Below are 14,996 nucleotides of genomic sequence, written 5' to 3'. Positions count from 1 at the left end.
CTGAGTACTTGCTTAAAAATCATCTGCCCCCTCTACATCCCTCTTTAGAGGGAGATACATGTATAAAAACCAAATCTGACTCAGTGTATGACTCATCCATTCCAGCAGCTGAGTTAACAACTCCCAGTAGTTGAATAATACCCACGTCAGCAAGACTGCTTGCATAAAAAATTCATGCTGAGCACAGAGCTCAGGTCTTGAGGACCCAGCGTGGTCTTTACTAATTCCCTCCATATCTGACTCCTGGAACTAGCAAGTTCATTTATTTCTGTAAAGAGAGAGAAGAGTCAGCGTGCCCAAGGCAAGCCTGGCACTGACTCGTCCTCTAAGTTCTTAGAGAGAGGAAGCTGGAGGTACAGGCCCTGGAGAGAACTAGAAAACTTTCATGTATTTTTTAACACATAATCATTTCAATCTCCTGTTAAAAGGTGGCTTAGCTGCTAGCCTTTGGCATATCTAAACTTTTCTCCATTAGGAATAAATGTGTGCTTACACAGAGAAAGGACAGGAATAATTTACAAGTAAAATATTAAGAGTAGCTCTCTTTTGCGGTGAAATTATATTTACAATTTTATTTTCTGTGTTCTTTATTTTTCCTTGTGGACCTATATTATTTCTAAAATCAGGAAACAATATTTTAAAAATTCTGCTTTTTCATACTGACTTTGATTTTTGGTTTATGGTTATGTTAAAATAATATTATATGACATTATAGCTTTTTAATTAGAGTTTTTCTGTTGAATGGGCAGGGAAACAAAGATTGATGAATTCCTTAGCTCAACATTATTGATATAAATCTTTCATAGGTACAGAATCCTGATTTTTCAGTCTTGTGTGTAGTCTCTGGTTATGTTAACCAAAAATAGTCTATTTTAAAAAAAATATTTCCTGGAAATAGGAAAAGAATTCAAAATTCATTTTTTAAAATTTATTCTGTCATTTAATTCATTTATTGACTGCTACACACTGGATTTACAGAAATGAACAAAATATAGTCCCCGACCTCAAAAAGTTAACAATCCAGAGGAAAAGACTAATAAATTGACAATCATAAATAATTATATATATATACAATACAGCTATATCCATATGTGTGTGTGTGTGTGTATGTGTGTACACATAGACACACACATACACACACACACATAAGGTTAGGACAAACTAAAAGGAACTTTTCTATAGGAGATGATATTTAAATTGAGTCTTGAAAGATGAGAGATAACTTGGTGTTCTAGAAAGGAGAAGCTGTGTCTAGCAAAAGTAATAGTATTTGCAAAGCTATCAAGCTGTGAAATACTTTGGAGCATCCAGGAACTGATTTCCACTAATTCAGAATGATTGAAATATGTAGCACATATGAATATGACAGAAGATGAGTCTGGGATTAAGTCACGAAGATTTTATAAATCCATTTTGCAGAGATTTGATTTCACTCTTCCAGCAATGGGAAGCCTTTAAACACTTTTAAACAGAAATCTCAAAGTCACTTTAAACTCAGTGCATCCAAACTCAATATACCTAGTTTCCCTCCAAAACGACTTCTCCTCTGGTGTTCCATATTCCAGTAACGTCTCCATCATCTATGCTGATTTATAAGCCAGAATTATACGCAGCGTCCTTGATACTAAATCTTTTTTATCCCATCACCAAATTACTAGTAAAATATCTCTCCAATCCATTAATTCATCTTCTTTCCCACTGTCACTGCCTTAGGGGAAGTTGCCATTATCTCTCATCTGGATTATGATGGCAAAGAACTATCCAGTCTTCCCAAATGCACTGATTCTCTTCCAATCTGATATTCGCATCAAAGCCAGGTCTGTTCAAAACACAAATCTATTCCTCTCTTTGCCAATAGGTTTAAAACCTATTACTTCGCAATGCTGTTATGATGAAAACCAAAGACCCTAAAAAGGGCCCATAAGAACCAGCATAGTTTGGCCTTTGCTACATCTCCCTCTCTGGGATACGGCGATTCTGGGCTTCTCTCAACTTTTCAATCATATCATGTCCCCATTTCCCCACCCCAATTGGACATGTTTCCTCTGTCTAAATTAATCCACTTTTCCCCCTCTTTAAGATGACATTTAAGATGTCATACAACAAGCTCATCATCTTTCACTTATACCCTGCCTCTCCCCATCCACAGAAACTTCTCAACCTTCTCCTTCATTGTCACTTCCTCAGAATAACCTTTCCTGATGTCCCCAGGTAGATCAGCTTCTTTCTTCTTCAGTGTGATTACTTGATTGTATGTCTTTCTCACTAGACTCATTTTTATATCTATTGTATTAATGGCATCTAATATAATGTGTGATAAATAGTTGGTACTCCACCAATCTTTTTGAGTACATGAATGAGTGGCATTAACAATTTGTGTTTTAAAAACTTTATTCTGATAACAACGTGAAAAAAACAATTCTTCATGAACAAGATTAAAGGTAAGGAGAGGGTTAAGAGATAAGTTTCATAATCAGGCTAAACATGATGGTTGTTTGAGCCACACATGGCAGAGAGAATGGAGAAGAGAGGACACATCAAGAAGTTAATCATCTTATGGGACAAAGATTTCATTTTGAAACCAGGAAAATATAAGCGCACAGGAATTGCCCAGACGTCTGTCACAGTAATATTTGGATGTTTCTAGGTCTTCAGATCAGGAATTTTCCTCAAAGCAGCAAGTTTAATTTATTATTAATGTATAAGTTCTTTTTAACAATTGTAAGGAATGATCTTAAAGAAAATTTAAGTTGGTTGTATTTTGGTAGGTATGCAGTGGGTAAGGGAGAGAGATCCCAGAGTGTGTGTATTTCAAAGGGTTTCTTATATGATATTGATCTACCCCCCACTCCTGCCTCCGACGCTCTTATTGGTCCAGATCTAAGCACTTTGACTTGACTTCCCTGGGGATGAGAGATGATTAACAGAATGCTACCAATAGCTTCAGAAGTGTGTCAACTCTGAGGAATTGGACTTTTCTATGTTGGAAAGGAGCTTATTCTAGATGAATGGAATAATATCGTGTCTCATATATGTCAGACGTCTTCAAAACAGATTTAGCCACCGTAGTGTAGTCTTAGATACAATGAATTCCTGAGAGAACATGGTAGCGCAACAACCTACTTCAGACTTAGAAAAGTCATCTTCCTAATTTTCAACAACGAATTTGAAGACTGTGACAGCTCCATGTTCTCGCCTTCTACCATCCACAGTCATTGATTCAGCTCTGACATATACATCTCAGAATTTTCAGTGTGCTTTGTAACCCATGAATATGCCTATTATGAACCATTTGCAGAAATTTCTCTTTCAGTTAGTGTGCTTCTCTGTGAATGGGCTCATCTTCTTAAATGTGGAAAAACATTAGGGCCATTCAAAGCGCTCTGCAAGATGTCTATTAGGGATGCAAATGTGCAGGATGTGGACAAAACCAGTAGCTTCACTTGTGAAACATTTGGATGAGGGGAATTTAACTGAGAGAGACTGCTATTTTCCACTTGAGAAAATGTTTTTAATTTTTCATATCTGCATATTCTCTAACTCCACTTTCTCTCTTAACCCCAGATGTGGTTACACATCTAGTCCTTGGTATCCTGACTTTCCTGTTTTACACTGTATACTTCAGAGTTCTCATTCCGTTTCTTAGCTTCATTATCACCTCTTTCCTGTTGACTTTATATTGCCATCTGCTTCTCTGACATTTAGACCAACATCTCTAACTGCATGCTAGCCATTTTGAACTCAAATTTAACATGTCATACAACAAGCTCATCATCTTTCACCTACCCACCAGCCACAGAAACATTTTCTATCAGTGGTAATAAACTAGGTGTGAGCCTTCACTTAATCAAATGATAATCAAATGCTATGGACTCTCCCACCACACCTACTAGTTCTCAAACCTGCCCTTATCCACCAGTATTCTTTTAACCTTGACCACCAATCATTTTTTCTGCTGACACCCCTGGTTCATCTATTTCTTGCTCTCTAACCTCAACTAGTCTCTCAAAAACGCTCATCAATATCTCGATTCCCTCACTCTCAACGGATAATATCCAGGCTATCTATCACACGCTCTTTAAGCTTTCCTGTTCTCCATCTCCAAATATGTTTCTCTGTCACTTTCTATTTCAAAATAAGTATTTTACATTTTCCTCAGTGTATCTACTTTCCTGTGTCCTGAACCCGGTCCTGACCTTTGCCCAGCATATTATTCTATTCTATCATTTATTCTTTGTAGTTCCTTCATTTCAATATGCATTGGTATTTTTTCCTTCATCTACAAATCTATTTAGATTTTTACATTTCTTAAAAAATAAATAAAACACCTATCAAACCCCTTTTAGCTCTATCTTTCATTTCTGAGGAAATTTCTATAATCAAATTATCCATAAACTTTAACCTCAATTTTTTCTTCACCTGCATAACCATTTGGCAATGCATGATCAGCCATCACAGTACTAATGAAACCAAACTTTCAAGATCATCAGTAACCTCCTAGTCACCAAACTCAATACTATTTTCAGTCTTTCTTTTCCCTGACTACCTTGCATTACTTAACATTTAACTATGTTTTACTTTTTAATTTCTTTTACCTGGTTTCCATGACATTGGCCTCACTGCTAAACAGATCCTTTTCCTAATTTTATGACTAAATTTTCTCATCTTCTATTGGTTCTCTAATAGTCATCGATTCTCTATGACTCCTCAGGTTTTTCTCCATAACCTTTTATTTTCCTTCATCTTCTACACATTCTTGCTTGTTACTTTTTTTTTCTATTGTTATTGCTTCTACTTCAGAACTCATTTCTATGGAAAGAGATCCCAAGATTTGTGTTCCTAGTCCCAATCCTCTTCCCATACATCCACCAATGATTCACTACCACAATATATTCCCAAATTCTACATGTCTAAAGTCAGACTCATTACCTTCTTCACTCAAATGTCTCCACCTCCTGCATTTCTTTGTAGTGGCCCCACAGGTTTTCCAATTTCCCATTTACTAAGTGTATTCATTCAACAAACATTTATTAAGCTCATACTGTGTCAGTTGAAGGATCCAAGCAGGAAACCAGACACCACTCAAAATGCTGTACACAGAGGGAACTTAGTACAGGATATTGGTTACACGGGTAATGAGAAAGCTGAGAAACCAAGCAAGGGATGGTGAGCAACACATAGATTAGCAATAGTTAACCCCAGCTAGAAGAATGAGGAGAGGAGCTTTTCATAGAAAGCTCAAGGTTTAAGGTCACCTAGACGAAGCTGCCACCATGGCAGAAGCTATAACAATGGAAAAGATGCAGATGTTGCCAGAGATACTGCTCAAGGCAGAAAGAGAAAGTGAGAAATACCCATGATTCTCAGTTCTTCCCATCCTCCAGTCTCTGGGAGGGCCTCCCACTGATCAAACTAAACCAGAAACCAGTAATCATTATAACCTGGAAAATGCAATCCCCAGAAGTCACCCTTACCCCTACAACCTCAGGGAAGAGTATGCAGAGCAGAGTCAGAGAAGAGCAAAGAATGGATCTAAGAGAACAATAGGCCAAAGATGGGTCACTCTGCATCCATTCTTGCTCTTCTACAATATTTTACTCTCATATACACTATCAAGCTTTCACCAAATGTGTTGCAACTATTCTTTGTAGGAAGTTGTTCTCAAAGAAAGGAGTCACAGAGTCCCATCAGTCATTATTTTTGTCTCAATAATTCAGGAACTCCAGGTGTTATGCAGTCATTCGTATCTATTTCAGATACGGCATCTCATTAGTGGCTTGTGAACTAAATTGTGAAGTTAAGCACCACCAACTTCCCTTTACAAAAAAAGTGTAGAAAGGAAAAGGGGGAGGGGGAGGTAATATCTATAGTTCCTGCAGTCCCCGTTTCTGTAATTGGTGCCAAAACCATAGCTGATTTTTTTAAAATAGCAGCTTTATTGAGATATAATTCACATATTATACAATTCACCCAGTGGAAATGTATAATTCAATGGTTTTTAGTATATTCAGAGATGTGCAACTGTCAGCACAATTTTAGAATATTCTCATCACCGCCAAAAGAAACTCTGTATTCATTTACAGTCACTCCCCATTTCCTCTCACCCTTTGTTAAAATCACCCCATTTCTTCACAGATCTATTCAAGACTCAGCCACCCCAGTTTTCAGGCAGTATTGTGGACTGTGAAATGAGAATTAATAGCTGGACTACTCATTTGGATTCCCCATTCATCTTTTTATGTATATGCTTTGTCTCCCCAATTAGATTATAAACCTCTTAAGAACAAGACCCTTGTCTTGATTGAAGAGATGGAAAACATATTTAGAAATGTAGCTGCCTCGTTGAATTTAATCCTCTATTATTTTTTCTTTGAGTATTTCATATTACTGAGAACTTTTCCCCTAACAGAGATTATTTCCCCCAAGAAAATAATTCAAAACGGATGAAATAGATTTAACCAGTAAATTTAAGGAGTTTGTTAAAATACAAAAATGGAACACATAAGAAAAATCACATCGGAAATTATTTGTTATTCTCATCTATTACCAATATGCATTTAAGATGTGCTGGAAATGCTAATGTTTCTTTTATTCCAGCATTATAATAGTGTCCCTTTACTGTGTTGTATAACAAAGGGTGATACTAATCAATAAGGGAAATAAAACAGATTCATTCCTTCTAATAGATGTTAAATGTACAAGTCAAACATGGAGTTAGATCTGATACACCTGTTAATCAAGTCTTTCAAATGTAGAAGCATTTGTATGTAGTTTTGAATATCTGTAAAGATATCTTTCAGTCTGTTTCATGAAGTAAGACACTTAAATAATTAACACTTTTAAAATTTTTTCTTGTTTTTTTATTATAAATATCAAAACTTTGGGAAAGTAAACTCTCCTTCCTGTACCTGTCTATCTTTTCCTTTCTCTTTCCCATCTTTCGCTTCCTTCATTTTTTTCTTCACTATTTCCTTTTCTTCTGTTACTTTCCTCTTACTCCTTACTCTTGCTCACAATTTATTGGGTAAAACTTATCATATGGTGCACTCATCCACAAGTGTGTGCAAGAAATGCAATTCTTTCATACGCTGGGGAGGTAGAGAGCTAGCAACAATTGATGAGTAGCATCAATCACTACCAGAGTATATCTAGAATAAAAAGCAAAGAGAAGGCTCTGTATCGACTTTCGGTATCTTCTCTTAGGAAGACACTGATTGGTATAATTTCTTATATTCATTCGAAACAGTCTTGAAAAACTAAGAGAATTTAATTAAAATAACTGAAGAAGAGGAAGAGAGTCCATACAAAATCAGTATCACCTTTTCCCAATCTTTGTATCTTCTGGTCACCATTAAAACAGTACCAGGCCATATATCCTGCTTTTTATTAAGGTCTGAAATACATCTTACATTGAACAGAATTTTGAAATATATAAAACCTTCCAAATTATACAACATCAGATAACATTTCTACAGTACTTATTTTGTGTCTAGAATTGTGGGAATGTTGGGGATGTTACATAATCTAGTACAGAAAGTTATATAAATGAAATAACAACAAGGCAATGAAAAAAAATGCTGTATAAAGTGCCATGGGAGCACTGAGCATAGTCATTCATTTCACAAGTATTTCCTAATGCCACATTTGTGCCAGGTATTATTCTAGGTGCTGGGGATACAAAGTATTTTCCCTCAAGCAATTCATGGTTAATGCAAAATTATCCTGCAGTGTACTAATCAAATGTCAAATTAAAGGTGAATATAGAGTGTTATGGAAACCAAAGGATGAAACTAGGACAGAGGGAGAGATTTCAAGAGTATGAGGAAAGCTTTTGAAAAGAGGCTACTCCAGAGTGGCCTCTTAAATAATGAATAGGAGTAGGATATACTCAACCTCATAAGAAAAAAAAAAATGTGTGTGGAAGTGGAAAAAAATAAGAAAAGAGTGAGAACCAGATCATGGAAACCTCTGTGCCATACTAAGGACCTCAGATTTTATCCTGAAGACAATAGGGAGCCATTGAAGAATTAAAGGAGGAGTGACATGATCAGCTTTGAGTTTTAAAAGAATCAGTCCACTTCTGCAGTGATGGAATATATTGCTGGGTTGAGGATTGGGGGAAAACGTAAGGGTGGTCGAGGGGGTCCCACAAAGAGCCTTTCTTGAAGTCCCCAGATGAGAAATGATGAGTGCCTCAATTAAGGCAATGGTAGTAGAGATGGAGAAGAGTAAGAGTCTAGAGAGAGTTTATAAACAATAGTGTTTGGCAGAGGAATATTTGTGGGAGGAAAAAATGAGTTAAATTTTGAACATACAATGCTTAACGTTCTAAGAGAACATAAAGAGGTTAGTGCTGTGTCTGTGTGTGTGTGAGAGAGAGCGAGAGAGAGAGAGAGAGAGAGAGAGGGAGAGAGAGAGAGAGAGAGAGAGAGAGAGAGGGAGAGAGAGAGGCTGATGACACAGAATAAGAGAGAATAAGAGAAGAGGAGACTTGGATGGAAACAGGACCCCAGGGAACAGCAATATTTAAGCATCCTGCAGAGGAAGAGAGAACTGATAAATGGCAGATAAGCAGTTAGAATGAAAACTAGAGAGAGTGCCTAAACCACATGAGGAGGTTCAAGAAAGAATAGCTGATCACATCAAATGCCACAGGGCGATATATAAATTTGTTTCTTTATACTTTTTTGTTTCCTACAATTTTTCTACTCCTAGCCTTTATTTTAATAAATAAAACCTTTCATACATAGCCACCATTACTTCATTTTTATCCCATCCTGAAAATTATTTCATTAGAAAAAGAATTCTCTTGTTAAAGCCATGGGGGATAACAAAATTAGTTTTAGAAGGTCATTCTAACTGAAAGCAGTTTGGAGGCTCTAATAACAGTCCCAGAGATGACAGAGAGAACGGAAAGGATTCAAATTCGAGGTAAATAGTGAAGGACAAGAAAAAGTCACAGGTGTTGAGAGATACCTTGAGTATCTGAAAAGTGAGATTTGAAAAACAACGTAGGCCTTGTGTTGGGGAAGGGAAGAGGAGAAGATACCGAAAGTCGATACAGAGCCTTCTCTTTGCTTTTTATTCTAGATATACTCTGGTAGTGATTGATGCTACTCATCAATTGTTGCTAGCTCTCTACCTCCCCAGCGTATGAAAGAATTGCATTTCTTGCACACACTTGTGGATGAGTGCACCATATGATAAGTTTTACCCAATAAATTGTGAGCAAAAGGAACTGGGATCACTTGTAGGCCAGAGTGCTTTCTTGCTAATATAAGACCCTTTAGAGCTCTTCTCCTTCTGACCTATAACTATCCATGTTTGAGTTGACAGCTGTTCAGGCAGCCTGAGAGCTTGAATGATAACAATGAGCTGCTGACCTACAACAGACATATATCATGAAGGAGAACTAAACTTTCATTGCTTAAAGCCACTAAGTCTTGTGGATGTTACCTCAGAATAACCTAGCCTATGCTGATGGATATACGCTCCCTGGGTGATTTCATAACCTCCTGTATCTTCAGCTGTCATTTGTGCACTGATGAATCCAGGTCCACAACTCCAGCTCACACTCCTGATATCTCGCGGACCTGTTTTTTTTTTTTTTTTTGAATCTACCGTGTTTCCCTGAAAATAAGACCTACCCTGAAAATAAGCCCCAGTTAAGATCGTAAGCCAGACGGATGCATTTAGCACGTTATGACGATGTTCCAGAAGAAGATGACATGACTTTATTTGAATAAATGTAGATTGTTGTACATAAAAAAACAAGATATTCCCTGAAAATACTCCCTAATGTGTCTTTTGGAGCAAAGCTTAGTATAAAACTGGTCTTATTTTCGGTGAAACACAGTAGATAGGTAGAAGGAGAACCAAGAGAGTCAAGGTTAAAGAAAGTGAAAAATCAATATTGAATGCTCCAGGGAAGTCAAAGGAGGCAGGAATAAAGTGATTCCAATGCTGTGCTATCAGGATGTTACTGGTGATTTGGGGGGAACATTCATACTGCAGTGAGGTAAGGAGTAAGGGACATACGAGGAGGCAGAGAGAGTGAGTATGGAAAACTCTAGAACTTTGATGGGAATCAAGGGAAGAAAAAAGATAAAGTATCAGCTGGAAGAGGGCTCAAATTTGAAAGGTTTAATTTGGAGATTGTTTTTAAAGAGATGTAAGTGTGTTTATAAGCTTGTGTTTATAGACTAAGATGAGAACTTAAACATACAAGAGAGAGAATGAGAAAAGAATTGATGGTGCAAATCCAGGAAGAACTAGACAGAAATGGCACCATGAGCACAGATGAAGTATTTAGAATTAGGTAGGAGGAGTGATTAATATTTTTTTGACGTTAGATAAGAAAGGGTACAGACAGGTTTGGAGGGAATCAGGATTTAAAATCATTCATGTTCATATTCTCCAGAATCCTTGTAAAGAGGGGAAGGCCATCTGCTCAGAACTCAAGGAGAAAGGAGCAAAGGAGACACTTAAAATATTTATTTGAACTTAGAAAAATAGTGAGGTTAAAAATGAAATATTAAAGATGCACATTGGAAAATATATTTTTAGAAAATGGTAAATCCCATGAATCAAGAGTGAGTGCTGATCCTGGGCCATCACCACCTTCTATTTAATCATTCATGCAGTTATTTATGGTAAGATGATTGGAGTTTACAAGTAATCTTGAACTTCATTGCTGTCAGTTTTAATTTTCTCTAGGAATAAGACTTTTATTCGAACCACTGATTTGTCCCTGATATGTGATTTAAGTGGTTCTCAAATTGGGAAGAAGTCCAGTCAGGTTGAAAGATCACTGAAGAAAGAATTAGCAAGTCTCTCCCCTAAACCTAGTTCTACCAACAGTAGTCATCATCCCCCCAAACTGCTTTATTACTCCACCTACATAATCATCCAAAAGTCCATTCCAGTTCTAATTCCATCCATTCCACCTCCTTGCCTACCCATCTCCACATATAGTAGAAGAGCTCCTAAACTTTGAAAAAAGAAAAGGCTCAAGAAAGCAAAGAATTTTGGATAAATCCCCAAAGTGCAACCTTAGTCTTTGCTAATCAAGAACCTGCTCTCCTAACTGTAACTCTGTCCTCAATTGTCTAAAGAGCTTATCGATATGGGGACCTTCTGACACATATGATGGCTCCACACAGAAGTCAGAGAGGCTCCCTGTGGGGTATAAGAAAGTATGTGTGTTTTATATGTGTGAATGTGGTTGTGAGTAACATGTGGTCTATGTGTATATGTGTGTGGTGTGTGTATAGGAGGTATGCATTAGTGTGATATTCGATGCTATAATAAATAAATCCTGCAGAGTAGTAGCTTAACATGAAACTTGTTTCTTGCTCTCTCACACAACAGCCCAGTGCAGGTATGCTTGGTTGGTGAATGTTTTTCCCTATGCAGTAGTTCAAGAACCCTCATTCCTGCCTTCTTGGGGCTCTTCCAATTCCTAAGGTCTCAGAGTTCACTGCACTCAGGCATAAGGGGAAAGAGAAGCTAGAGAAGATGTGTGCGCTTCTTAAACTAGAAAAGATACACATTGCTTCCTTTCATACTTTCTTGGTGAGTGCTGATCACATGACTTCATCCTGAAGCAAGTGAGGGTGGTAACAGTGGCCTCTGGCAAGGCACTATTTTCCAGCAACCACGTGGGAGGTGAAACATAAGTATTTATGGACTGTAAGCCATCTCTGCACAGCCTGCCTCTCTGAGTCCCCTTATTCCCACACATGAAATGTACTCTGCCTCCACAAGGAAGTCAATCCAAAGTTCATCCAGTCACTGTGTCTGGGAACAAGCACAGGACCCTGTGGTGGTACATGGCATTTTTCATCAAGGACAAATGTGTTTCCTCTTGGGCCAGTGACCCATCATCCAATTAAAATTTCCTTTGAAGAATGCAAGAAGTTTAGCAGCCATGGTCCACAGCAATAAGGAATCCTCCCAGGAAGTATAATAAAGACTCTGCTCCCCACATTAGCAATGGAAGAGGTTCCTTGTTTTGACTCTGCTTCTGCTCTCTTTCAGGAACTCCCTTGTCCATCGCTTTCCATAGCCCCTGGTTATGTTTCCTGAGAGTTTCTTTCCTTTTATCCATTATACTCCATGGCCACCTTGGACCTGGGCACTGGGAAGTGCCCCCTCTTTGCAGGCTACACAACACCTTCAGCCCATGTCCTGCTGGTGCAGTTTAGAAGCCTTCAGGCTGACTCATAATCACAAACTCTTTTTTGTTCCAGGCTTGTGATGACTTTGACAATACAATTCCCTCAAAAACTTAATAGGCTTCTAATATAATTATTTCTATTCCGTTCCATGTGGTAGGAGCCTCAGACATATTATTCAACACTGCTTTGTTTCAGAGCTTTCTTGCCACAGGTCTTTCTTTCATCTTAATGGTGGCTTCTTTGAGGCCATGTAGAAAGTAGCCGGGGGTGGGAAGAAAACATCCTTCATAAGTTCTTTGTCTCAAGAGTAAGGTTTCTATTTAACAACAACAACAAAAAAAAAAATCACAAAAGACTTTGGTTCAAACTTCTTTTCATTCTCATCAGTTGGTGCTTAGAGTCCAAAAGCATTGGATTTTTCCAATCCTGAAAGTCCTAAAATTCTGAGAATCTTCTCTATGGTTTCTGCTTAAAGTCTCCAACTGTTGCCGAAACTCATCTGGTAGCTGCACCGTTCCTTAGCATGTGGCCACATCATTCCAATCTCTGCCTCTATGGTCACATGGTGTCCCCCTTTTTGCGGTGTGTGTGTGTGTGTGTGTGTGTGTGTGTGTGTGTGTGTAGAATCCCCTCAGCGTTTCCTTCACTTCTATCATGACTAACATTTGATCTATAGCAAACCCAGATTTGGATACAACCAAAACTCACAATTTAAAATGACAGGAGTGGTATTCTCAGGGCTCCCAGTTGGTAGGCTCCCAGTCCCAGAATTCTTATTAGCTAAACACAGTTTCCTAATTTATTCTGCTGCAGAAAGAATCTTTCTACCCCTTCCTGCCTCAATGCCTCCTTGAGAGCTTTGGGATATTTTTCAGATACAATTTCTCACCCTCGCCTCCAGCTAAGAACTCTGAGTGAGAGGGGCCGTAGGGGCAGAATTCTGAGCTGTGTCCCTTGTGAAACACAGAACGTCATCCCAACCCTGGGGTTGCCTTATTGAGGAAGTAAACAAAGTAAAGGAGTGAGTCAGGGACTCTAAGAGGAGGAGAGGAAATGGGGAGGAACACCTGCTTCTTGCTCTGCTGTCTCTACTTTGGTAAAACAATCAGAAGCCCAAGCTTTTCAGAGACCGGACGTTGTCTTTGTCTTTTCACAGACGGTTGAGGTTGTCAAGGGGATTGTCTGTAACATGCAGCATGTTTCCTGCCTCCTCCCCAAGAAGACACAGCGTCAAAGGATGGCACTCACTCAATCGCACGAACCAATAACCACAGCTTTTGCCTTAATTACCATTTTCAGCTCCTTGGAAAAGAGTGACAAGAGTTATCAGGAAGATGTTCATTACTGCCAGGCTTTATCTGATGGAAAAGAAAGTCCTGCCAGCCACAAACTGTGAAGATTTCCAAATGAGGACCAGCTATCAAGGAAAGGAACAGGGCCAGCTGCTCCCAGATAGTTCCTCACATGTTTTATTAGCAAGAACGGGCTACTGGTAAAATTTCTCCTGTCTTTCTCTCCATTTCCTTCATTTCTCTCAATAGGATGCCAGCATTTCTGGTTCTGGGACTGATACTTAGTTCAGATGTGTACGGGTGTCTATTGGTCATAACCATACTATGTGACCTGTACCCTGGTCCATCACTGAAGGATCCCGATAAGGGATCAATCTTGCCTAAGCTGGATCAGTCAGAGGCGCTTTCCCATGCCTAATGGTGGGGTCTGGTGACTGAATTCCACTGGAGCTGAGCTGAGGTTATGGCAAGAGTTGAAGAAAGAAAGAACAGTAAGTAGTTTCTGCCTCTGCGACACCAGGGTTAATAAATAAATTCCAATAAATTCCTTTTTCTTTAAGCGAGAAAGGATTGGTTTCTATTTCTTGCAACCTAAGATATCAAATTAATATTTCCTTTGGGATGTAGCTTAGAAACCACCAAGCTAATTACACTTTCAACATACTGCTAAAAATGGAACCCTAAATCCTCCTGGAGACGGGACTGTCTCTCTGTTCTCTGTCTCTCTCTCTCTCTGTCTCTCTGTCTCTCTGTCTCTCTCTCTCTCTCTCTCTCTCTCTCTCTCTGTCTCTCTCTCTCTCTCTCTCTATATATATATATATATATATATATATTTATATATATATAATCATATATATATATATATATATAATCACATTTTAAGAAAGGAAAAAGCTATTAAAATTGTAATACTCAATATATGCCGATAATAAAAGATGAATACATGTTATGTGTATCTATTTTTTGGCACCCCCCAGTATATACCTATGTGTGTGTGTTACTTTCCTCATTCTCTCCTCATTTCCCTGACCCCTCAAAAAATTTTTTTCAAGAGACTTAAGAATTTATGACACTACACAGAGACTTGACCTGCTTCTTACTAGAGTGTAGAGTGCAGTTGGACTTGGGGATGGCTGGCAGAAGATACAAGGTTAACTAGAGAACAGGATTAGAGAGACTCCTGTGTTGAAGCATCCAGAAACTTCCCTTGAACACCCCCCACCCCACTGCTGCCCAAGACTATTTTGCAGAAAATTCCCCTGGCAACTTAGACAGTGGATTTCCTGCAAGTTCTACAAGCATGGCTCCACAGTGATTCTGTTCTATTCTCTGAGCCACAGCCATGCTCTCCAATGAGGTCTGGATCTGAGTCCTAGACGCGTCCTTTCCATGGGGGCTCTATCTTGGCCCTCGGGAGAGTGGCTGCTGCTGACCTCTACAATTCCTGTACTATTAAGGGTTTTCCTCCTTCAGGCTCAGACAGGGATTTCCCCCATCAGGTCTCTGGCTCTCAAGCCCGCGAACT

Source organism: Rhinolophus ferrumequinum, chromosome 3 (genome assembly GCF_004115265.2).
Source record: "Rhinolophus ferrumequinum isolate MPI-CBG mRhiFer1 chromosome 3, mRhiFer1_v1.p, whole genome shotgun sequence".
Lineage (NCBI taxonomy): Eukaryota > Metazoa > Chordata > Mammalia > Chiroptera > Rhinolophidae > Rhinolophus > Rhinolophus ferrumequinum.
Note: the sequence above shows the minus strand (reverse complement) of the source record.